The sequence below is a fragment of the Schistocerca americana genome, chromosome 4 (assembly GCF_021461395.2).
Source record: "Schistocerca americana isolate TAMUIC-IGC-003095 chromosome 4, iqSchAmer2.1, whole genome shotgun sequence".
Taxonomy (NCBI): Eukaryota; Metazoa; Arthropoda; class Insecta; order Orthoptera; family Acrididae; genus Schistocerca; species Schistocerca americana.
The window spans coordinates 288,013,817-288,038,264 of record NC_060122.1 but is presented as its reverse complement, the minus strand read 5'-3'; positions in this window follow the sequence as shown (position 1 = coordinate 288,038,264).

Here is a 24,448-nt window from a genome sequence, read left to right as displayed (position 1 = left end):
TGCTTGCGGCGTCCAGGTCACTGTGCGCCACGTTTTATTGGATTGCGTTTTATTTTCTGACCAGCGGGTCGCGGCTGACTTGTCAGCGGACCTGCCATCTCTTTTAGGCAACACTCGGACGAATGTGGTTAAAGTGTTAAAGTTCTGTGCCATTTCAAATGTTTTTACAAAGATTTTAGGGAGAGGATTTTAATTTGCTCACTGTGTGACAAGCTCGCCCATATTTTATGTAAGTGGCCAGCCAATAAAAATTTCCTGTGACATTCTTGTTGCTATGTTTCCCCTTTCCTTAGGTTTTACTTTCTTATGTAGCATTTTCCTTCTTTTCCTGCTTTGTTTGAGTGTGTGCTTTAGTTTTCTTAGGTCTGTCCACATTCGTTCCTTTTAATGTGTGTCAGGGCGCTGATGACCTCGATGTTGAGCGCCCAAAAGCCCCAACACACCACCACCACCACCGACGGACGCACACGTGCATGGCGTAGACCTGGTGTGCTGCCTATTCCAGAGTGAATTCGCCCGCGACACACAGTTCACATCCCAGAATTCACAGCATGGGGAGCCGGCAGTTAGACGCCACGGTCACAGGGTGTTTCTGCTGGGTGAAGGACCCTGTGCCTGCTACATAGCACAGGCTGTTATCCCAGTGCTGCTGCGATTTCTTCGAATACTTTCTCAGCAGGACCTTGCACGATCACATACGGCTGTTGCGAGGCGATGTGTTCTTCGTGATGTACAACAAGTACCCTAACCAACAAAATCACCAGATTCACACCAATTGAACACGTATGGAACATGATGAAACGGGAACTTACTGGTTGTCCGGGACCTACAAGAACCACTGCCGAATTGCAACAAAAGAAGAAGAAAGCTTGGGACAGTCTAATGCAGGATGCCATTCGGCTCCTTAATGATCGTTTGCTTGAGATAATACACCCCTGCGTTTCCGCTAGAGAGAGGGGGGGGGGTACACTGTGCATTGATGCTAATGTTTTGGCACCCTTTTCTATGGCATATATGTTTCATTTTGTTTGAGTTTATCATGTACTCCTCCAGTGATGAAATACCTGTTACCTCACCTGTCAATAAAATGACAGGTACAGCAGTTTTTTCCGGCAGTGTATTTGTCAAGAAACAGCCTAAGATAAAAATTAGATTAAATGTCATATGGCATTGTTGGCTGTCAAGCCCCACGAGATGAGCTCAACCGTCTGGTCGGAAAGGATGTTTTTCCTCCGCGCCTTGGCCCCTTTCCTTGCGGATATGCGAGAGTTGTCTCGTTTGTGTATTCGTGGGGAGCAGGTGACTGTAATGAATGCGTATGTACCGTAGTACCCAGCTTAACGTCCCCTTCCGACGGACGAATCACGAAGAAGTGTGTGACCCGCACTTAAAGAGATACTACGGACAGGTTTGATATTTGATGCAGGACATTGCTGTCAAGACTCGTGATCAAGAACTTTACGCCACCACCTACTCTCCCATTGCTGGTCAAATACTGGCAATGAAAATTTCATCCGCCGCCAGGATACGAAACGACTTACCTTACAGTCGAGTAGCATCGCACAGGCGTGCGTTAGGACCAGTTTTTTCCCTTCGGTCTAATTCTTCGTCATTGTTCGTCACTAGGTCTGTGCGGATGTCGCATGACACCTCTTAAAGTTCTTAGTTCGAGACGTCACTCAGTTTTTTTGTTACAGGAGGTGGCCAGTCCCTTGACGGAACACGCTGAGTTGTGTGCTGGCTGACCTCGGCTTCGGAGGCACTCTCGTAACTATTTCATAAGAAACAACTATGGTGGTCTACTTTATTCCGAGATTAAAGAGACAGAATATGCTGAATACATATGTAAGAATAAAAGTTAGGTGAAATCTATGTTACTTTAATTTGCTGATACGCCATAGCTTCAGGGACAACGCGTCTTTCGAAAGATCGTTTGTGACTTAATCATTGGAAAACTGAATGAAAGTAAACTGAAACAGCTCCCACAATTCTTAGTCGCGTGTTACAGCAGACCAACCACACAATCGTTGTCAGCACTATGCGTGATGTTTTACGTACAGTATGTAAAAAATACTCCGTTGCATGTGACAATCAATTATCACTAAACTTTCCTGCAGTGTAAGAAAGCGCACTGCCTCTACGTTTTACCTTATAAAATACTAATGTAAAATTATGGAACTTATTTTACTTATTTTATACTCTCATGACGAAAAAGAATACAAATTTATCGTCACACTCACAGACGTAGCGATTCACGTGAAAATACCGAAAGAAGCGCTTAACGTTTTCTGTCCCTGATGAAAGCATGCAGATTATCTGGCACACGCCAGAGTGGCGGAAAAATTAAGATTCCTGCATCTTGAAAGGAATGCTGAAATTCCAGCGTAAAGACGATGTTCTTTAAAGGTCCTCCAGGGTAAAACTTTTCAAGGAGATGTTACCGAAAGCAGCACCATCCCGCGAACCTCTTTCAGCTAGCTGACGCACAAGGCTCGCCTCTACTTCGTACTTTTGTAACAGCTAGGGAAATGATTCAAATGAAAGCGTTCCTTAGTACGATTACTTATTTAGGCAGCCAAGACAGACCGCATAAATGCAAATTCATCAAAAACTGTTATTTTAAAAATTTACGAGCGTGAGTTCGTTGCAGCTTGAGCCACACCTGATGGGATGGAACTTATTAAAAATTTCTTTCAAGTTCGTCGACGTAAGGTGAGAGCAAGATGTTTCCCAGTCCAAAGTGTGAAATAATCTATATAGAAAAGCTGGCTCATACATAGTGGCTTCAGTTTACACTGATACAGTATATATATACAGGGTGGTCCATTGATCGTGACCGGGCCAAATATCTCACGAAATAAGAGTCAAACGAAAAATCTACAAAGAACGAAACTTGTATAACTTGAAGGGAGAAACCAGAAGGCGCAATGGTTGGCCCTCTAGATGGCGCTGCCATAGGTCAAACGGATATCAACTGCGTTTATTAAAATAGGAACCCCCATTTTTTATTACATATTCGTGTAGTACGTAAAGAAATATGAATGTTTTAGTTGGAACACTTTTTTCGCTTTGTGATAGATGGCGCTGTAATAGTCACAAACGTATAACTACGTGGTATCACATAACATTCCGCCAGTGCGGACGGTATTTGCTTAGTGATACATTACCCGTGTTAAAATGGACCGTTTACCAATTGCGGAAAGGTCGATATCGTGTTAATGTTCAAAATGTGTGTGAAATCTTATGGCACTTAACTGCTATGGTCATCAGTCCCTAAGCTTACACACTACTTAACCTAAATTATCCTAAGGACAAACACACACACAAATGCCCGAGGGAGGACTCGAACCTCCGCCGAGACCAGCCACACAGTTCGTGTTAATGTATGGCTGTTGTGATCAAAATGCCCAACGGGCGTGTGCTATGTATGCTGCTCGGTATCCTGGACGACATCATCCAAGTGTCCGGACCGTTCGCCGGATAGTTACGTTATTTAAGGAAACAGGAAGTGTTCAGCCACATGTGAAACGTCAACCACGACCTGCAACAAATCATGATGCCCAAGTAGGTGTTTTAGCTGCTGTAGCGGCTAATCCGCACATCAGTAGCAGACAAATGGCGCGGGAATCGGGACTCTCAAAAACGTCGGCGTTGAGAATGCTACATCAACATCGATTGCAGCCGTACCATATTTCTATACACCAGGAATTGCATGGCGACGACTTTGAACGTCGTGTACAGTTCTGCCACTGGACACAAAGAAATTACGGGACGATGACAGATTTTTCGCACGCGTTCTATTTAGCGACGAAGCGTCATTCGCCAACAGCGGTAACGCAAACCGGCATAATATGCTCTATTGGGGAACGGAAAATCCACGATGGCTGTGACAAGTGGAACATCAGCGACCTTGGCGGGTTAATGTATGGTGCGGCATTATGGGAGGAAGGATAATTGGCCCCCATTTTATCGATGGCAATTTAAATGGTGCAATGTATGCTGATTTCCTACGTAATGTTCTACTGATGTTACTACAAGATGCATGACAGAATGGCGATGCACTTCCTACATGATGGATGTCCGGCACATAGCTCGCGTGCGGTTGAAGCGTATTGAATAGCATATTTTACGACAGGTGGATTGGTCGTCCAAGAACCATACCATGGCTCGCACGTTCACCGGATCTGACGTCCCCGGATTTCTTTCTGTGGGGAAAGTTGAAGCATATTTGCTATTATGATCCACCAACAACGCCTGACAACATGCATCAGCGCATTGTCAATGAATGTGCGAACATTACGGAAGGTGAACTACTCGCTATTGAGAGGAATGTCGTTACACGTATTGCCAAATGCATTGAGGTTGACGGACATCATTTTGATCAATTATTGTATTAATGTGGTATTTACAAGTAATCAGGCTGTAACAGCATACGTTCTCAGAAATGACAAGTTCACAAAGGTACATGTATCACATTGGAACAACCGAAATAAAATGTTCGAATGTACCTAAGTTCTGTGTTTTAATTTAGAAAACCTACCTGTTACCAACTGTTCGTCTAAAATTGCGAGTCATATGTTTGTGACTATTACACCGGCGCCATCTATCACAAAGCGAAAAAAGTGGTCCAACTAAAACATTCGTATTTCTTTACGTACTACACGAATATGTAATAAAAAATGGGGGTCCCTATTTAAAAAAACGCAGTTGATATCCGTTTGACCTATGGCAGCGCCATCTAGCGGACGAACCATAGCTCCATCTGGTTTCCCCCTTCAAGCAAGACAAGTTTCGTTCTTTGTGGTTTTTTCGTTTGACGCTTATTTCGTGAGATATTTGGCCCGGTCACGATCAATGGACCACTCTCTCTCTCTCTCTCTCTCTCTCTCTCTCTCTCTATATATATATATATATATATATATATATATATATATTACAGGAAGCAGACCGCCATTAAAGCAAATGGAGAAATAGGAATTTAGAGTAAGCTGGAAATATTGGATTCCATTATCAGGGTGATGCTGCCTGGTGACATTGGCGACTACACAACTTTCGAAATAAATAAGGTGGAGGCAAGGAACGTGGGCTTGCGCTTTATTCGTAATGTGAACTCGCTGCTAACTGGTAAATTAGAGAAACATTTGGGGATTGTTCATCTAGTGGCATTGTTGCATTGAAGTTCTGCCGTAAAACGTAACATGAAGTGTAGAGAAAATTTTCAAACTCTAAAAATATTTTCAGGAACAACTAATAGTTGTTACCAAGATGCAAATAATGTTCTTCGTGTTAGCCAACGGTCTTGCCACAACGGTAACCTCGGTTCACGTCAGATCACCGAAGTTACGCGCTGTCGGGCTTGATTAACACTTGAATGGGTGACCGTCTGTCGGGCGTTGTTGGCAAGCGGGTTGCATTCAGCCCTTGTGAGGCAAACTGAGGAGCCTCTTGATTGAGAAGTAGCGGCTCCGGTAACAAAAACTGGCAACGGCAGAGACGATGTGCTGACCACATATCCGCATTCAGTGACGCCTATGGGCTGAGGACGACACGGCGATCGGTCAGTACCGTTAGGGTCTCCCGAGTCCTGTTCGGAGACAGTTTGGTTTAGGAGTTTCAGAATTATAACGTTTCTGAGACTGTAAGGAGCTTCTGTTTGGTATTGGTTCGTTCCTTTATAGTGTGTGTTTGATGTAGTGCATATTTCCCATACTGATGTGCGTATATCAGGAAATTTAGTGCGTAAACAGGCAGAATACGGCGCTGCAGTCGGCAATGCCTACATAAGACAACAAATGTCTGGCGCAGTTGTGAGATCAGTTACTGCCTCTACAATGCCAGGTTATCATGATTTAAGTGAGTTTCAAAGTTGTGTTACAGTCGGCGGACGAGCGATGGGACACAGTACCTACGAGGTGGCAGTGAAGTGGGGATTTTCCCGTACTATCATTTCACGATTGTTCCGTGTATATTAGGAATCCGGTAAAGCATCAAATCTCCGACATCGCAGCGGCCGGAGAAAGATCCTGCAACAACGGGACCAATGACGACTAAAGAGAATCGTTGAACATGACAGAAGTGCAACCCTTCCACAAATTGTTGCAGATTTCAATGCTTGGCCATCAACAAGTGTCTTCGTGCGAACTGTTCAGCGAAACAACATCGATATGGGCTTTTGGAGCCGAAGGTCCACTTGTGTACCCTTGATGACTGCACAACACAAAGGTTTACGCTTCGCTTGGGTCCGTTAACACCGACATTGGAGTGTTGATGACTGGAAACATGCTGCCTGGTCGGAAGAGTCTCGTTTCAAATTGTATAGAGCGGATGGACATGTACGGTTCTGTAGACAATCCCATGAATCCATGGACCCTGCATGTCAGGAGGGGACTGTTCAAGCTGGTGGAGGCTCTGTAATGGTGTGGGGCGTGTGCAGTTGGAGTGATATGGGACCCCTGATGCGTCTACATACGACTCTGACAGGTGACATGTACGTAAGAATCCTGACTGATCACCTGCTTCCATTCAGGTGCCTTATGCATATCGACGGACTTGGGCAATTCCAGGAGGACAATGTGACACCCTATACATCCAGAACTGGCACAGAGTAGCTACAGGAACAGTCTTCTGAGTTTAAACACTTCCGCTGGCCACCAAACTCCCCAGACACGAACGTTATTGAGCGTATTGGGATTATTTGCTACGTACTGTTCAGAAAAGATCTCCACCCCGTCGAACTCTTACGGATTTATGGACAGCCCTGCAGGATTCACGGTGTCAGTTCCCTCCAGCACTACTTCAGACATTATTCGAGTCCATGCCACGTCGTGTTGCGGCACTTCTGTGTGCTCTCGGGGGGGCTTACACGATATTAAGGCAAGTGTACCAGTTTCGTTGGCTCTTCAGTACATGTTCCAAGCGGACATTGTACGAAAACACAGAGTGGCAAAAAGGGGCAATCATGTTTTACCGTGCCCGTTGCCATACCGCGTGTGGAGTTGTCGGATTTGTTGGTGTTTTACAGCGCACTGCTTAACGAGTCTACAAGCAGTGGTGTACACACGTGACCATGAAACACGGCTTCAGAATTGTGGGCGGAAAAAGATCCTGACTGAGAGGGACCAGAGACGCGTTTCACGGCTTGTGAATCTAAATCGCTTCCAGTCTCGAGAGGAATTGCTGCAGGCATTGAATGAAGTGAGAGAACATTGCAACGGGAACTGTAGGCAATGAACATTTGGAATCGGTGACCACGCAAGAGGGTATTTCTCAGACTGGCACATAAAAACGACAACAGCAAAGTTCGTCGGATGGGAAGAATATATGACTGGTTTTCCGAACACTTCGTTACACTATTACATGTCGATTGGCCTGCATGATGATCGGGTTCGAACCCCATACAAAGTCTGCAGAAAATGTTTGAAGAGCGGGTAAAACGATGACATCAGCATCTCCGCAGTTTGGTGAATTGTGTGATCAAGTCTTCAGCTAGTGGCTTAACCTGGATGCGACGTACTTGCAGAACTGTGGATTCACTTCCCAACCGAATCCAGGCAGTTAACAAGCTCAGGGGTGGAATGATACTGTATTAAATGATGTCTGATATGCTTTCTCTAAGGGTGAACAATTCTTGTCCGGTGAATTTACAGAGTTAGATCTCAACAGCGTAGTGCAAAGGGTAACTACTTCCTCTTGATGCAGAGAAAATGCAAATTTTTGGGCTTCCTGAAATGTGGAAGCGTGTTATCCTTTGACTATAGGATAAATAAGTCACAAGTCGAGTGACGAGTCAGGCAAATAAATGAAAGTAACTATGTGTAAAGATATGAAATGGAACAACCGAACAGGCTCTGTTGCGGGGTATTATTTGTTAGTAGTACTCTAGGAAACTACAGTTTGTCTGTCTACAAAACAGATTATAGACAAGTCGCATGTACGACCCTTACGTGAATACTGCTAAAGCTAACTTCGTAAATCAAGAGTGATTCCCTTCACCGATTCCGCGCGATTTTTTACAACCATCCTTCCGCGACGTCCGTCACTACATGAGGGCTGCCTTTTCTCGGTTTAGCTGTGGTTGTGGCTTCACATTTCCACTTCACTGAGCTGTCCTGACAGACCCACTCTGCTGTTACTACTCTTCTGCTGCCGCCTCCTTTTACACTGACAAGTTCGCCTCTCATGACATCTAGTGGTCAATTCCCCATTACATAAGGATGTCCGGACACTTTTGATACAGTAGTGTAAACTACATACAAAGGATATCGGTATGAATAATGACAGCCTAGTTCGCCTGGCAAGCTAGTTTAACAAAAATGCTGAAAAACCTTACCTAGCAGACACTTGTAGAAAGAACATCTCACAGGACCTGCTTAGAAAACTCTTAGAGCAGGAACTACAGACATTCTTCAGCCATCTTTATTAGAGATCCCGTAGAGACCAACCTTGTGTCCCCCACCCTCACCTACCTTCGCCTCACCATTGACCGCCACCTCACCTGGATCCCTCATCTCTGCTCCATCCAATCCAAAGCCCACAACCACCTCCGACTCCTCAAACTCCTTTCTGGCCGGACATGGGGGTTGCACTCCTCTACCATCCTCCACACCTACAAATCCTTAATCCGTCCCATTCTCTGCTATGCCAGTCCCACCTGGCTATCCACGCCCCCCAAATTCTAGAAGTCCATCCAGATCCTCGAGTGCCATGCACTCCACCTCGCCTTCTGTATACGCCTCCCGTCCCCCATGCGAATCCTCTACGGCCTCATTCTTTTCCCCCATCTGCTTCTATTCCTCGAACATATCCACATACTCTACACCTCCCTCCACCTCGATCCCCCTCACCCCCTGGTTGCTCCTCTCCTCTCCAACCCCCGCCCTCTGCTGCACCTTCACTATCGTGTCCCCCCTACCCTCCATCTCTACATCCTTCATCTCCTTTCCCAAGGCGGCTTCCGTCAACTCCCCCTCCCGGATGATGCCCTCTGTCCCTCCATTTATCCCTCCTATCAACTCTGATCCTCACCCCCCTCCTTTCCTCTGTCCTTTCCCTGGGCTCCCTCTTCCCGCCTTTCTATCCTGTTTTCTCCCCACCTAACCTCTCTCTGCCTCCCCTCCCCCCCAGGTCCTTTTGTATACTCCTCCTCTGCCTTTCCCCACTCCCTGTTGCGTCTGCCCAGCACCCACCCCCCTCTTATGGGTCCTCATCCTCAATCGGCTCCTTTCCACCCTCCCCCCATTCCTTTTTCCTCTCCTTCCCCCCCTCCCCCTTTCCTTTCCCGTCATCTGTCCAGGTTCCCCCACATCTTCCCTCGGCTGTGGTATATCATATTTGCGCCAATTTTCTAGTACAGTGTTCAAGTGAATGTTCAGTGTTCGTCTTTCCAAAGTGTTGCGAACAGAAACTATGCTGTCGCCGGGTGTAAATTTTGTATCTCTTGCGAACAGAAACCAGACTGTCACCGTGGTTTTTTAATGGTCTGTCTATTCTTTTACCTGTCTGCTTCATATGTATTTTATTAGCACAATTAACCCTTTGTTCTATGTTTTAAGTTCCACTATTTTCCGCCATTTTACCATTTAAGTCACCGATTTTATCGCCCGCTTTTATTATTTATTATCTTCATCTTTTTAAAACAAATTCCCCCCTTCGGGGGGAATCGAAACTCAATAAAGAAAAAAAAAAAGAAGAAAAAGCCAATCTTGTGGAAATAAAATTATTCGAATAACAGTTTGTGCAAAGGCGTACAGGCAGTCATTCTTCTTTAAATATCCATCATGTGACTGTGACACTCATTTTGATCAACGCCGTTGCGTCCTTCTAAAACTGTATCATTTTATTTCCTTTTGTTTTTGCAATAACTGAGTCGGTGCTTATGGTTTTACGTCTACAATATGAATAATCTATTATGTATTTATTATGTAATTGAAAAAGACCCTCATCTATTATGTATTTATTATGAAATTGAAAAAGACCCACACTTCTCTCGAAATGTTCGGTTCCTGTTTTTCTTCTTTTTCTTCTTCGTGATCATCTTCATCGTCATCGTTTTTTTCTGCTTCTGCCTTTGATAGATTAAGACTGTAGATCTATTCGGGCTTCAATTTCATCTTTTAACTGGCCGTCCTATGCTCCTTTTTCCTCTACTTGGTACTGGAAGCCCTTCTTTGGAATCCTTGCTTGTTCCATTCGTTCCAGATGTTACTTCCAGTTTTGTGTATTCTCTCCCATTTTAGATTTACTGCAAAAATAATGAATTATTGTCTAATGTTTTCATTAGGAAGCGTGTTCAACATACTGCATACTTTCACTGCTCGTAAAAAGTTCATTTCAGCCACCCGAACATGGCTAAAATTTTTTCTTCATAATCCATTTTTCAAAAAATGGTTCAAATGGCTCTGAGCACTATGGGACTTAACGTCTGTGGTCATCAGTCCCCTAGAACTTAGAACTACTTAAACCTAACTAACCTAAGGACATCACACACATCCATGCCCGAGGCAGGATTCGAACCTGCGACCGTAGCAGTCGCGCGGTTCCGGACTGAGCGCCTGAACCGCTAGACCACCGCGGCCGGCTCCATTTTTCACTGTCCTACAGTTGAACAGGTACAGCCATCACATTACTGAATTTAATTAGCCGACCTCGGTGGCTGAGCGGTTCTAGGCGCTTCGGTCCGGAATCACGCAGCTGCTACGGTCGCAGGTTCGAAGCCTGCCTCGGGCATGGATGTGTGTTATGTCCTTAGGTTAGTTGGGTTTAAGTAGTTCTAAGTCTAGGGGACTGATGACCTCAGATGTTAAGTCCCATAGTGCTTAGAGCCGCTTGAAACATTTTTTGAATTTAATTTTTGTGTCTCTTATCCGCTTATCCTGCCATATATACTCGCATAGAAATAATTTAATATTTACATCCTTACCTTCGTTCAAAGTAATGTAGCTCGGTAGGTAACTGAAGCGTTGAACTTGAATCAAAATCTCGTTTCGTGCTGGATATTTCCAACGGAATCTCGTTGTCTTAGCTTTATTTACTGCTATCTTAAAATTACAGTCATCTGTAATTGTCTTTATTTGCAGAAGGGGATGGCCTTCCAAATGATTACTTACTGGTATTTTTATTAAGTAACAGCTGCGGTGAAGAGCTCCATTGCGCCGAATGGGAAAGGAATTTGAAAATACGGGGGCAAACTCGTCGCCACTGCATTGGTGCAAGGAGAGCATTGCGAGGGGCCAAGTTTTCTTTCTCACGCCAGTCTTCGTGGCAGTACGTTAAAAGCCAGAAGAACCCGACTCGACAGACAAGTAATAACCCGCCAGCCACCCACGCAGAAGCTGTGCCCTGCGGAAACGCCCGGCAGGCGGTGAACGGTAAACTGTGTGGCGGCGCCAACAAACGGAAGTTCTTGTTTGACAGTCGGGCCGCTTTCTGTCACACACTGCCAGGGAAAGCTATTACGACTTTAATGGATGTTGGTTATTCCGGCTAAAGTAGTCGGCACCCAGTGCGTATACAAAGCGAAGAACGACTTCAGCTTGAAGGCCACGTAAGCGAGCTGCCGCCCGGTTCCACGCTGACGGCTTCTATTGTGTTAGGTCACACGCGTGTGCTTTCCAATTTCAGCATGACGTACACTAATTTTTACGAATCAGTTTCAGATATTGTCAGTGCGTCCGCAACATAACAGCTACGTAGCGCATACGTGAGTAAAAAGCCAGTCGAAAATTCTGTTAATCGTTGAGATTCAAAATGGACTAAATAAAACAAACTAATTTTGCTAAAGGTGATCAGACCGCAATAGATGCTGACGGACACATTGCAGCTAATAATAGATTATAATAATACGTAATTATAACAGACAATAGTTACAACACCTACGCACTGAATAAGCTTCAGTTGTGGAAGCCATAGTGTAATAAGAAGAACACATCCGAGATTGATTTTATTCGTGGCATGTAAGCGACGTCAGTGATGGAACTACAGTGGCACCTTGAACTACCAACTGTAAACAACAGATCTGCACTATCCTGCAACAGAATGACGCCGGTCCCACTACGCTGTGCAAGTTTCGCTGGGAAGTCCTTACACGTCCTGCATACAGTCCCGGTCTCCCCCGTGCGATTTCTTTATGTTTGGAGTCTGGAGGAAGACATCGTGGTCGTCGAGCTGCCTTGGGCGAAGACGTGCACGCCTATGTACAATCATGGTTCGGTAGACAACTGCAAACATTTTTCATGACTACACAGAACATCTTGTCTCGAAGTGGGAGTATTTTTTTATTATTTATTATTTATTTATTAACATTAAAGAGCGACCCACCACCTTGGTAACGTCCGCAGCTCGTGGTCTAGTGGGATAAGAGACTGAGATATAGCATATGATGCACTGATGAGAGACGTCAACGGTAATTATAGGGTGTTTCACCATCACTGAACGAGAAGACGACCAGTACATCCAGCCCCGAAAGAAGATAAAAAACAAATAGAAAAAAAAAAGAATTACAAATAAGTACATATAAAAATTGAAAAACAGATAAAATGTAATAAAAGTATTATACCCCTTCCTTTATCCTTTACTTTTTATTTAATAAAACGTTCGGAGGCGGATTTAATTTTTGTTCGTCGGCGGAGCCTGAAGTGGTGGCAAACAACCGTCCTAGTTAGCTGTTAGTGTGAAAGTGGCGGTGGCACTAGCTTTGTTTTGTTTTTAGGTTAGATAGATTTATAACGTCAGTATGGGTGATGGGGGCCAACGCCTGAAGTGGAAGAGGTCTAAGGGATTAAAAAAAAAAACGAAGCTGAATGGTCAGCGCGACGGAATGCCATGCAAAGAAAAAATAAAGAAAAAATCCTGAACGGATCAATTATTTTTAAAAGTTCTACTAAAAAAAAAAAGTGGCTAGCGTTGCTACTTCTGGATCACGGGGTCCCGGGTTCGGTTCCCGGCTGGGTTGGGTATTTTCTCTGCTCGAGGACTGGGTGTTTGTGTTGTCCTCATCATTTCATCATCATGATTCGTGACAGTGACTAGACCGGACTGTATAACAACTGAACTGTGTAGAAATTGGGACTTTGTACGGGCGCTGTTGACCGCGCAGTTGAGCGCACCACAAACCAAAGATCACCACCACCTTAGTAACTATAGTGGATCGTGTGCTACTGCAAACTATACAATTTTAGTACTCTTATTGTTAGTCTGTATAATTAAATTGTTAATTAAAAAGAGAAGCAAAATCAAATAACACAAGATACATAAAGCACAACTGGAAAAAATTACTATATTCTCAAGAACAAAATAATACACGAAAGGAAAGATTTATATAGCAAAGAGGTCCCTTTACCTCTCTATTTCACGTGGGAGGGATTCGATAAACACTTCGAGCCTGTCCCATCTGAATTAGCATATTCTGTCCTACTACACCCCTCCATGAACCATGGACCTTGCCGTTGATGGGGAGGCTTGTGTTCCTAAGCGATACAGATGTCCATACCATATTTGCAACCACAACGGAGGAGTATCTGTTGAGAGGCCAGACAAACGTGTGGTTCCTGAAGAGGGGCAGTAGCCTTTTCAGCACTTGCAAGGTCAACAGTCTGGATGATTGACTGATCTGGCCCTGTAACACTAACCAAAACAGCCTTGCTGTGCTGGTACTGTGAACGGCTGAAAGCAAGGGGAAACTACAGCCGTAATTTTTCGCGAGGGTATGAAGCTTTACTGTGTGGATAAATGATGATGGCGTCCTCTTGGGTAAAATATTCCGGAGGAAAAATAGTCCCCCATTCGGATCTCTGGGCGGGGTCGTTATCAGGAGAAAGAAAACTGGCGTTCTACGGATCGGAGCGTGGAATGTCAGATCCCTTAATCGGGCAGGTAGGTTAGAAAATTTAAAAAGGGAAATGGATAGGTTAAAGTTAGATATAATGGGAATTAGTGAAGTTCGGTGGCAGGAGGAACAAGACTTTTGGTCAGGTGAATACAGGGTTATAAATACAAAATCAAATAGGGATAATGCAGGAGTAGGTTTAATAATGAATAAAAAAATAGGAGTGCGGGTAAGCTACTACAAACAGCATAGTGAATGCATTATTGTGGCCAAAATAGACACGAAGCCCATGCCTACTACAGTAGTACAAATTTATATACCAACTAGCTCTACAGATGATGAAGAAATTGATGAAATGTATGATGAGATAGAAGAAATTATTCAGGTAGTGAAGGGAGACGAAAATTTAATAGTCATGGGTGACTGGAATTCGAGAGTAGGAAAAGGGAGAGAAGGAAACATGGTAGGTGAATATGGATTGGGGCTAAGAAATGAACTGGAAGCCGTCTAATAGAATTTTGCACAGAGCATAACTTAATCATAGCTAACACTTGGTTCAAGAATCATAAAAGAAGGTTGTATGCATGGAAGAATCCTGGAGATACTAAAAGGTATCAGATAGATTATATAATGGTAAGACAGAGATTTAGGAACCAGGTTATAAATTGTAAGACATTTCCAGGGGCAGATGTGGACTCTCACGACAATCTATTGGTTATGAACTGTAGATTAAAACTGAAGAAACTGCAAAAAGGTGGTAATTTAAGGAGATGGGACCTGGATAAACTGAAAGAACCAGAGGTTGTACAGAGTTTCAGGGAGAGCGTAAGGGAACAAATGGCAGGAATGGGGGAAATAAATACAGTAGAAGAAGAATGGGTAGCTCTGAGGGATGAAATAGTGAAGGCAGCAGAGGATCAATTAGGTAAAAAGACGAGGGCTAGTAGAAATCCTTGGGTAACAGAAGAAATATTGAATTTAATTGATAAAATGAATTAATATACAAACGCAGTAAATGAAGCAGGCAAAAAGGAATACAATCGTCTCAAAAATGAGATCGATAAGAAGTGCAAAATGGCTAAGAGGGATGGCTAGAGGACAAATGTAAGGATGTAGAGGCTTATCTCACTAGGGGTAAGATAGATACTGCCTACAGGAAAATTAAAGCGACCTTTCGAGAAAAGAGAACTACTTGTATGAATATCAAGGGCTCAGATGGAAACCCAGTTCTAAGCAAAGAAGGGAAAGCAGAAAGGTGGAAGGAGTATATAGAGGGTCTATACAAGGGCGATGTACTCGAGGACAATATTATGGAAATGGAAGAGGATGTAGATGAAGATGAAATGGGAGATACGATACTGCGTAAAGAGTTTGACAGAGCACTGAAAGACCTGAGTCGAAACAAGGCCCCGGGAGTAGACAACATTCCATTAGAACTACTGACGGCGTTGGGAGAGACAGTCCTGACAAAACTCTACCATCTGGTGAGCAAGATGTATGAGACATGTGAAATACCCTCAGACTTCAAGAAGAATATAATAATTCCAATCCCAAAGAAAGCAGGTGTTGACAGATGTGAAAATTACCGAACTATCAGTTTAATAAGTCACAGCTGCAAAATACTAACGCGAATTCTTTACAGACGAATGGAACAACTGGTAGAAGCCGACCTCGGGGGAAGATCAGTTTGGATTCCGTAGAAATGTTGGAACACGTGAGGCAATACTGACCTTACGACTCATCTTAGAAGAAAGATTAGGAAAAGGCAAACCTACGTTACTGGCGTTTGTAGACTTAGAGAAAGCTTTTGACAATGTTGACTGGAATACTCTCTTTCAAATTCTAAAGGTGGCGGGGGTAAAATACAGGGACCGTAAGGCTATTTACAATTTGTACAGAAACCAGACTGCAGTTATAAGAGTCGAGGGACATGAAAGGGAAGCAGTGGTTGGGAAGGGAGTGAGACAGGGTTGTAGCCTCTCCCCGATGTTATTCAATCTGTATATTGAGCAAGCAGTAAAGGAAACAAAAGAAAAATTCGGAGTAGGAATTAAAATCCACGAAGAAGAAATAAAAACTTTGAGGTTCGCCGATGACATTGTAATTCTGTAAGAGAAGCAAAGCACTTGGAAGAGCAGTTGAACGGAATGGACAGTGTCTTGAAAGGAGGGTATAAGATGAACATCAACAAAAGCAAAACGAGGATAATGGAATGTAGTCAAATTAAATCGGGTGATGCTGAGGCAATTAGATTAGGAAATGACACACTTAAAGTAGTAAAGGAGTTTTGCTATTTGGGCAGCAAAATAACTGATGGTCGAAGCAGAGAGGATATAAAATGTAGACTGACAATGACAAGGAAAGCGTTTCTGAAGAAGAGAAATTTGTTAACATCGAGTATAGATTTAAGTCTCAGGAAGTCGTTTCTGAAAGTATTTATATGGAGTGCAGCCATGTATGGAAGTGAAACATAGTCGATGAATAGTTTGGTCAAGAAGAGAATAGAAGCTACAGAAGTGGTGCTACAGAAGAATGCTGAAGATTAGATGGGTAGATCACATAACTAATGAGGTATTGAATAGAATTGGGGAGAAGAGGAGTTTGTGGCACAACTTGACAAGAGGAAGGGACCGGTTGGTAGGACATGTTCTGAGGCATCAAGGGATCACAAATTTAGCATTGGAGGGCAGCGTGGAGGGTAAAAATCGTAGAGGGAGACCAGGAGATGAATACACTAAGCAGATTCAGAAGGATGTAGGTTGCAGTAAGTACTGGGAGATGAAGAAGCTTGCACAGGATAGAGTAGGATGGAGAACTGCATCAAACCAGTCTCAGGACTGAAGACCACAACAACAACAACATTCTACTACAGCTTGTGCTGTATGTGTGTATGTTGTGATATTAATTCTACGTGGTTTGTGTTTAAGGTATGATAGTACAATTTGTTACTACAACTGTTTCCTTTACTTAACCGCGCCGTAAACGGGAGAGGAGCCTCGGGAGGTGACCTCTAGCCTCGTCTTCCCGAAGAGCGGTTCTTACCTATGTTGCGCGCTTGTGTATTTACGTCTTATTATACTGCATAAGTACGTATCTACACAATTTTATAAAGTTCAAATATTTTACAGTTTGCATCTTGTACATTTCACAAATAACAAATTGACATGATTGAAAATAATGTTCAAAAGGACTAAATGAGAACTTGTTTTACTTGCACAAATAGAAATTTTTTTATTTCTGTTAGTAACTTATTTCTAAATTCCATGTTTGTATTACTTGTAGTATTGTTGCAGTCATGTGATCTGCTAATATGTCGTGTGTGTATCTGTCATCATTTGTGTCTATATGTTCATTTGTTTCTATATCAGTGTTTGAATTTCTGTTGTCCCACGCATCATGTTGTGGTTAGGGTGTCTCTCGGTTCATGATTTGTATATGGTCGTTGCTGCTTATAAGTCTTGTGTGGCACTCTTGATATTTCATCAGTGATACCGTTAAGCATGCTTCAGTTATCCGGGTCTATTAAAGGTTGCCCTGTGTCTTCGATTTCTGAGACGGGCTTAGGTGTGTGTGCCACATTTTAATGTTACGTTCAGGGGATGGATGTTTCCCCCATTCACAAATATCACTTTGTCTAAGGCCAAAGCTATGCAGGTATAAAGGTTAGTGGTCATGGCCTGTCAGGAAGTGTACCATACCGTGACCTGGGTCAATGTGTTTCCGGATGTTCTGGAAGAAGGGGAAAACCCGACGGTCCTTGTCAGATGTTTCCCATTCTCTTTTCCATGATTCAACCTTCCAAAGATTTAATTGGCGTTTTTCTGTAATTCACTCCCCTGTTATCTCATATACCTTATCCAGTCTTTCCCTTTTGAGCCAGTACGCTGCTGCTCTATGTCTAATGATTATGTCAGTAGGGTACGTTGCAAGTACAGTGTATAGAACTTCCACTGGCGTGGTGCCAAATGACCCTGACATTCTGAGCTATACACCTCTTTGTCCACGCTTCACAATGGTTTTTTTAGAGTCGTGAGCGACTGTCAATGTGCCCAGGCACTTGTTGCGAAACACACTATAAATTCAAAGAGAGCGGTAGGATACACTCGCAGTGTCTGCAGTGGTAGTCTGCAGTTTTAAGTCTTATCTGCTCCTTGAATGTGAATCGTTCGTCGAAGTTTATCCCTAGGTATCGTCATTTTCCTCTGTATGCTAGTGTTGTTCAGCCTAATGGTGAGGTTTCTCTGCAAGGTCCCTTTTTATCAGTAAATATACTGTCATGTTTGCCGCAATTGTGAGCTTGTTATGACTGCACCTGTGATTTATTTTTATAAGAAGTTGTGTATCTTCGTTTTACAGTTGCATTCACCATTGGCGACTATACCCTTCACCCTAGCGTCTCCGTGTATATTGTTTAGAAGCGGCTTTATGGCAATATCCCAGACAACTGGCCCACAGTTTGAGCCTTGGCGAGTAAGCTATTGTATAAGAGTGTTGGAGTCTGCATCTCTCGTAGCCTTGCGAACATGGCAGGCCACCAGAGATAGTCGAAGGCGCCTGCTATATCTATTGCTATTGCTACTGCCTATTTCTGTTGTGTGTTCTGTACTATTTTCAGCACCTCTCCTGCCCCTTACCCAAAGTGTTGAAGAGGTAGAGGGGCCGGTAAGTCTTTGGGTCCGTTAGGTCTGGATCCTCTGATTTTTTGATGATTACTACGTTCGCTGTTTTCCACATAGTAGGGACACTACGTGGCAGCAGTGCTTCATTCAGTGACTCTATTAGAAAGGGGGTGACCTGTGCAACAGTATTTTTTAGTGTTTGTAACTGTATGCTATCTCGACCGGAAGTCTTCTTATTCTTTAATTGTTTTATTGCTAACACTACCACTTTTTGGGCAAATGGGACAGTAACTGGGCGATTGTGTAGGTGTGCTTCATTTGGCTTCGTAAGCCTGTGTGATGTTGCTGGTCATTCACCTTTTCGTCATCAGGAAGAAGCTCGTCCAACAGGTACTATGCTGAACATATCGAGCTCCTTGTAGAAGTGCCGCCCGTGCGCCTAAAAGTTGACAGTAATGTCGGTGTCTTTACCTTATTTGTCAGAAGTTTAAACGGTTTCCTCCATGCATTGTTTTGTGCTGAACTTCGGCAAAATTTTTCTAGTGATAATGTATGGTCTGTATAATTTAGTTTTATATTTTTGAATTGCATCACGGTATAGTTCCAATCTTACAGCCCTCTCTTGTGCTGTTTTTGCTTTTTGGTAATGTTTCCCAGCTGGGCTTATTGCAACAGAAGGTACGGAATCCAGTTAATTTTGGACCGCTCCATACGATTCCGTTCATTGCACAAGACAGCGGTTGTAGATGGCAGGTTACGCTTGGGGCCTGAAAATGGCACCATTTGGTGTCGAAACTGGTAGCATGTTTTAAAAAGAACACTGGATTCAAATACAGCAGCTGATTTTTTATCATTGTTAAACTACTGTTCCAAGCGTAGGCTGCCGTTAACACCACGACACCAACTGCTCCGTTTGGAGAGGTGACGTCACCTGGAAGCGTGTGCTGTTGGTGAATGGCGTGGCAGTGTATGCAGCAATGTATTGCGGGTCTGCACTACTCCGGATGATCTTTGTCACTGTGTATGCTGTAACATGGAGAGGGATCGCATTCTTGCAATGTTTTTGAGAGGCACAGCGATGTTACTCCTGGAGTCATGGGTCGGGGGCCATCGGGTATACGAGAGGCGTTTGAAAAGTCCGTGCAGAAATAAAAGCTACTTACGTATAAACCTTTTTTATTTTTTGACATAGCTTCCTTTTAGACCTATACACTTTGTCCAACGCTGTTCTAATTTGTTGATCCCTTCCGAATAATAGGAACTGTCCAAGTCTGCAAAATAGCTATTCGTTGATGCAGTTACCTCCTCATTTGAATAAAATCCTTGTCCCGCCAGCCATTTCTTCAAATTGAGGAACAAATAGTAGTCCTAGGGAGCCAAGTCTGGAGAATAGGGGGATGTGAAACGAGTTGGAATCCTATTTCCATTAATTTTGCAACCACAGCTGCTGAGTTGTGTACTGGTGCACTGTCGTGATGGAAAAGGAATTTTTTTACGCCGGCGTTTCTCTTGCAGCTCGGTTTTCAAACGGTCCAGTCACAATGAATAATATTCACCTGTAATAGTTTTACCCTTTCCCAGATAATCGATGAGGATTATTCCTTGCGAATCCCAAAAGACAGTAGCCATAACCTTTCCGGAGGAAGGAAAGGTCTTCGTCTTTTTCGGTGGAGATTCTCCCTTGGTAACCCATTGTTTAGATTGCAGTTTGGTCTCAGGAGTATAGTATTGTATCCATGTTTCATCCACAGTGACGAACCGATGCTTAAAGTCTTGCGGATTCTTCCTGAATAGCTGCAAACCATCCTTGCAGCATTTCACACGATTCCGTTTTTGGTCAAGCGTGAGCAATTGCGGAACCCATCTTGCGGATAGCTTTCTCATGTCCAAATGTTTATACAAAATGTTATGCACCCGTTCATTCGAGATGCCCACAGCACTAGCAATCTCACACACCTTAACTCTTCTGTCATCCATCATCATATCATGGAAATTATCAATGATTTCTGGAGTCGTAACCTCCACAGGGCGTCCACAACTTTCAGCATCACTTGTGCCCATATGGGCACTCCGAAAATTTTGAAACCACTTATAAACTGTCCTAATCGAAGGTGCAGAGTCACCTTAATGTTGATCAAGCTTCTCTTTAGTCTCCTGAGGCGTTTTTCTTTCATAAAGTAATGTTTAATCACCGCACGAAATTCTTTTTCGTCCACTTTTTGACTATCACTCGACTTCCTTCATTCACACTATTGCCCAAAACAAAGAAATAGACCAATATGGCTGAAACTTGGTGTGCGTTCTTTCCAAAGATGCTATTAACTAAACATGGCCGCTGGTGCCATCTCTCGGACTTTGCACGGACTTTTCAAACGCCCCTCGTAATTTCAGGTCATGGCTGCTAGGGACTGAGGGAGCTCTGACCGCACTATGGTACGCCACAGACATCCCGCGTCCTCCATGTGTTACCTCTCGAACTAGCTTCAACGTCAACTCTGCCGCAGCGCCAGTAACGAGGGTATCAAAGATGAAGTTCAACAGTCGTGGCCCAGCTTGCTTCAGGAGAGGAGACGATTTTATGACGCCGTTTCCAAGCGAGTCAGAACATGCATCCAAGTCAAAGTGGTTCGACGACATACTGCCAAATTCATCGTAAATTTGGCTCGATTTTGTAATCAATGAGTATCATGACATATTCCCTCAACCCGCAAAGTTTCATTTAGGTTCCTTCTCCCCTTGTGAGCGCTTTTTTTCAGGCAGTGTACAAGTATCCATATTCACATAAAATTTATTCGCAGTAGTGAATATGAACAAACATCAGCTGTATAATGCATGCATGCATGTCCGAAGAAACTCTGTATTATACATCCGAACATCACAGACACTGCAATATTGTATTTATCCGCCGATACCGGGCAAGAGATTTTCAATTAACATCTCTGCCCTGTACGGGAATACACATAATGGATGTGCGAGTGTGGGTTGTAGATACACGGTTGACGACATATGGAAGTTTGGGTCTGGCTGTGAGTCGTGAGGCGACCGCTCACGAAAAGCGGGAAATCCGAGTTCAAGTCCCGATACGGCACAAATTTTCATTGTCGTCGTTCCATTATACAGCTGATAGTTGTCCATATTCGCTACTACCAATGCATTTCATGTATTTCTCAACGACTGTAATCACCGTAGTGTGTGTTCCTTCGGACATGCGTGCCTGTCCGAAGAAACACTGCATCGTATTTCTGAACAACACAGACACCGCAATATCGCAGCATCCATATGTACCTGTCTGAGCCACGGTATTTTGCGATCCTCGCCCGCCGCTTCGTCTGACACATCCTTTTTTATCCACAGACCTCTCCTGCTGCTGCTACAGCAAGGATCTGCTGGTGAATTTTGCGGTGCCCAAGACTCGTCCACCTTCACACGGCGAGGATCCTCTGTCCAGCGACGTCTGGTAAGTGCAAGCCATATTGGGATTGTGTTTACGATATTCTCAGTAGATATTGCATTGATGTTACACTCCTGGAAATTGAAATAAGAACACCGTGAATTCATTGTCCCAGGAAGGGGAAAATTTATTGACACATTCCTGGGGTCAGATACATCACATGATCACACTGACAGAACCACAGGCACATAGACACAGGCAACAGAGCATGCACAATGTCGGCACTAGTACAGTGTATATCCACCATTCGCAGCAATGCAGGCTGCTATTCTCCCGTGGAGACGATGGTAGAGATGCTGGATGTAGTCCTGTGGAACGGCTTGCCATGCCATTTCCACCTGGCGCCTCAGTTGGACCAGCGTTCGTGCTGGACGTGCAGACCGCGTGAGACGACGCTTCATCCAGTCCCAAACATGCTCAATGGGGGACAGATCCGGAGATCTTGCTGGCCAGGGTAGTTGACTTACACCTTCTAGAGCACGTTGGGTGGCACGGGATACATGCGGACGTGCATTGACCTGTTGGAACAGCAAGTTCCCTTGCCGGTCTAGGAATGGTAGAACGATGGGTTCGATGACGGTTTGGATGTACCGTGCACTATTCAGTGTCCCCTCGACGATCACCAGTGGTGTGCGGCCAGTGTAGGAGATCGCTCCCCACACCATGATGCCGGGTGTTGGCCCTGTGTGCCTCGGTCGTATGCAGTCCTGATTGTGGCGCTCACCTGCACGGCGCCAAACACGCATACGACCATCATTGGCACCAAGGCAGAAGCGACTCTCATCGCTGAAGACGACACGTCTCCATTCGTCGCTCCATTCACGCCTGTCGCGACACCACTGGAGGCGGGCTGCACGATGTTGGGGCGTGAGCGGAAGACGGCCTAACGGTGTGCGGGACCGTAGCCCAGCTACATGGAGACGGTTGCGAATGGTCCTCGCCGATACCCCAGGAGCAACAGTGTCCCTAATTTGCTGGGAAGTGGCGGTGCGGTCCCCTACGGCACTGCGTAGAATCCTACGGTCTTGGCGTGCATCCGTGCGTCGCTGCGGTCCGGTCCCAGGTCGACGGGCACGTGCACCTTCCGCCGACCACTGGCGACAACATCGATGTACTGTGGAGACCTCACGCCCCACGTGTTGAGCAATTCGGCGGTACGTCCACCCGGCCTCCCGCATGCCCACTATACGCCCTCGCTCAAAGTCCGTCAACTGCACATACGGTTCACGTCCACGCTGTCGCGGCATGCTACCAGTGTTAAAGACTGCGATGGAGCTCCGTATGCCACGGCAAACTGGCTGACACTGACGGCGGCGGTGCACAAATGCTGCGCAGCTAGCGCCATTCGACGGCCAACACCGCGGTTCCTGGTGTGTCCGCTGTGCCGTGCGTGTGATCATTGCTTGTACAGCCCTCTCGCAGTGTCCGGAGCAAGTATGGTGGGTCTGACACACCGGTGTCAATGTGTTCTTTTTTCCATTTCCAGGAGTGTATATTATTGTGCAGCGGTATCGCAGTATACTATGTAGAAAACGATATGTCATGAACATATTACGGAATGGTTTTATCACGTAGCTGCATGTCGAGAGATTCTTTATTAGCAGGCAGTTCGAGGTTTACAATGGAAAGTCATCATCATCTGTTGCCGCAATAAAAGGTTAAGCGCTGTAATGCATACATCAGTAAGCGGTAGTATAAAATGGCATTGATGAATACACACGAAAATAATGAGATAATTAACAGGATTTCACAATTTCAGGGATACTGAAACGGAGCAGCAATATTCGTGCCTGAGCATGCTGGCAGTGTCTAGTGTTTCTGCTATTCCAAGCTGTCACAGCAATACACAACCTCCGGAAAAGAGAGGAGCATCTGTGTTATTTATTTTACCTTGAATAGCCAGTTTTGTTTCCCGCTTTACCCTGTGTGAGTGAATATGAGTACTATGAAGCTGCTTCGGAATGGCGAGAGTTTTCATGGAGTGGTGGTATCGCAGTGGTAAGTGTCGTCTGTTACACACCTGCTCAGCAGCTAGTTACGCATTTAACTTTTTCTGTGTTTTCTTGGTAGTATATTTCTTAAACTATCTGCGTGTTACTCTTTTATTTACGAGGAGTAATCTAGCGCGTCTGTTACTGTAAAGTCTAGAGTCAGGCAATCTGTAGCACAGTTCTCATTTGTTCTGAACAAGCACCTATGAAGCTCATTACGACGTCAGCCTCCATTGTGACACGTCAGGAGGGTAGCAGGTTGGATAATTCGGTAACTCTAAGTGCTCTTATAATTCATTTCTTAAGTTTGTTATGCTGAGATGGATATGACATGTGCATGATCTGTGCGGACGCAGGACGAGCTGCAGTTCTCGAACAGATGAAGGCAGTTTCGGGTACGGTCAGCTATCTACAGGCTGTTGTTTCAGGGTGCAGTGGTGGGGGACAATCTGGCAAGTTGCACGTGACACCTAGGCTGTCGCTTACTTCGCTCAAGGTGCTTGCTGTCGAGGCACCCTCCAGTGTACCCGACGCAGTGAACCTGCCCTCACCGGAGGGTCAGTGG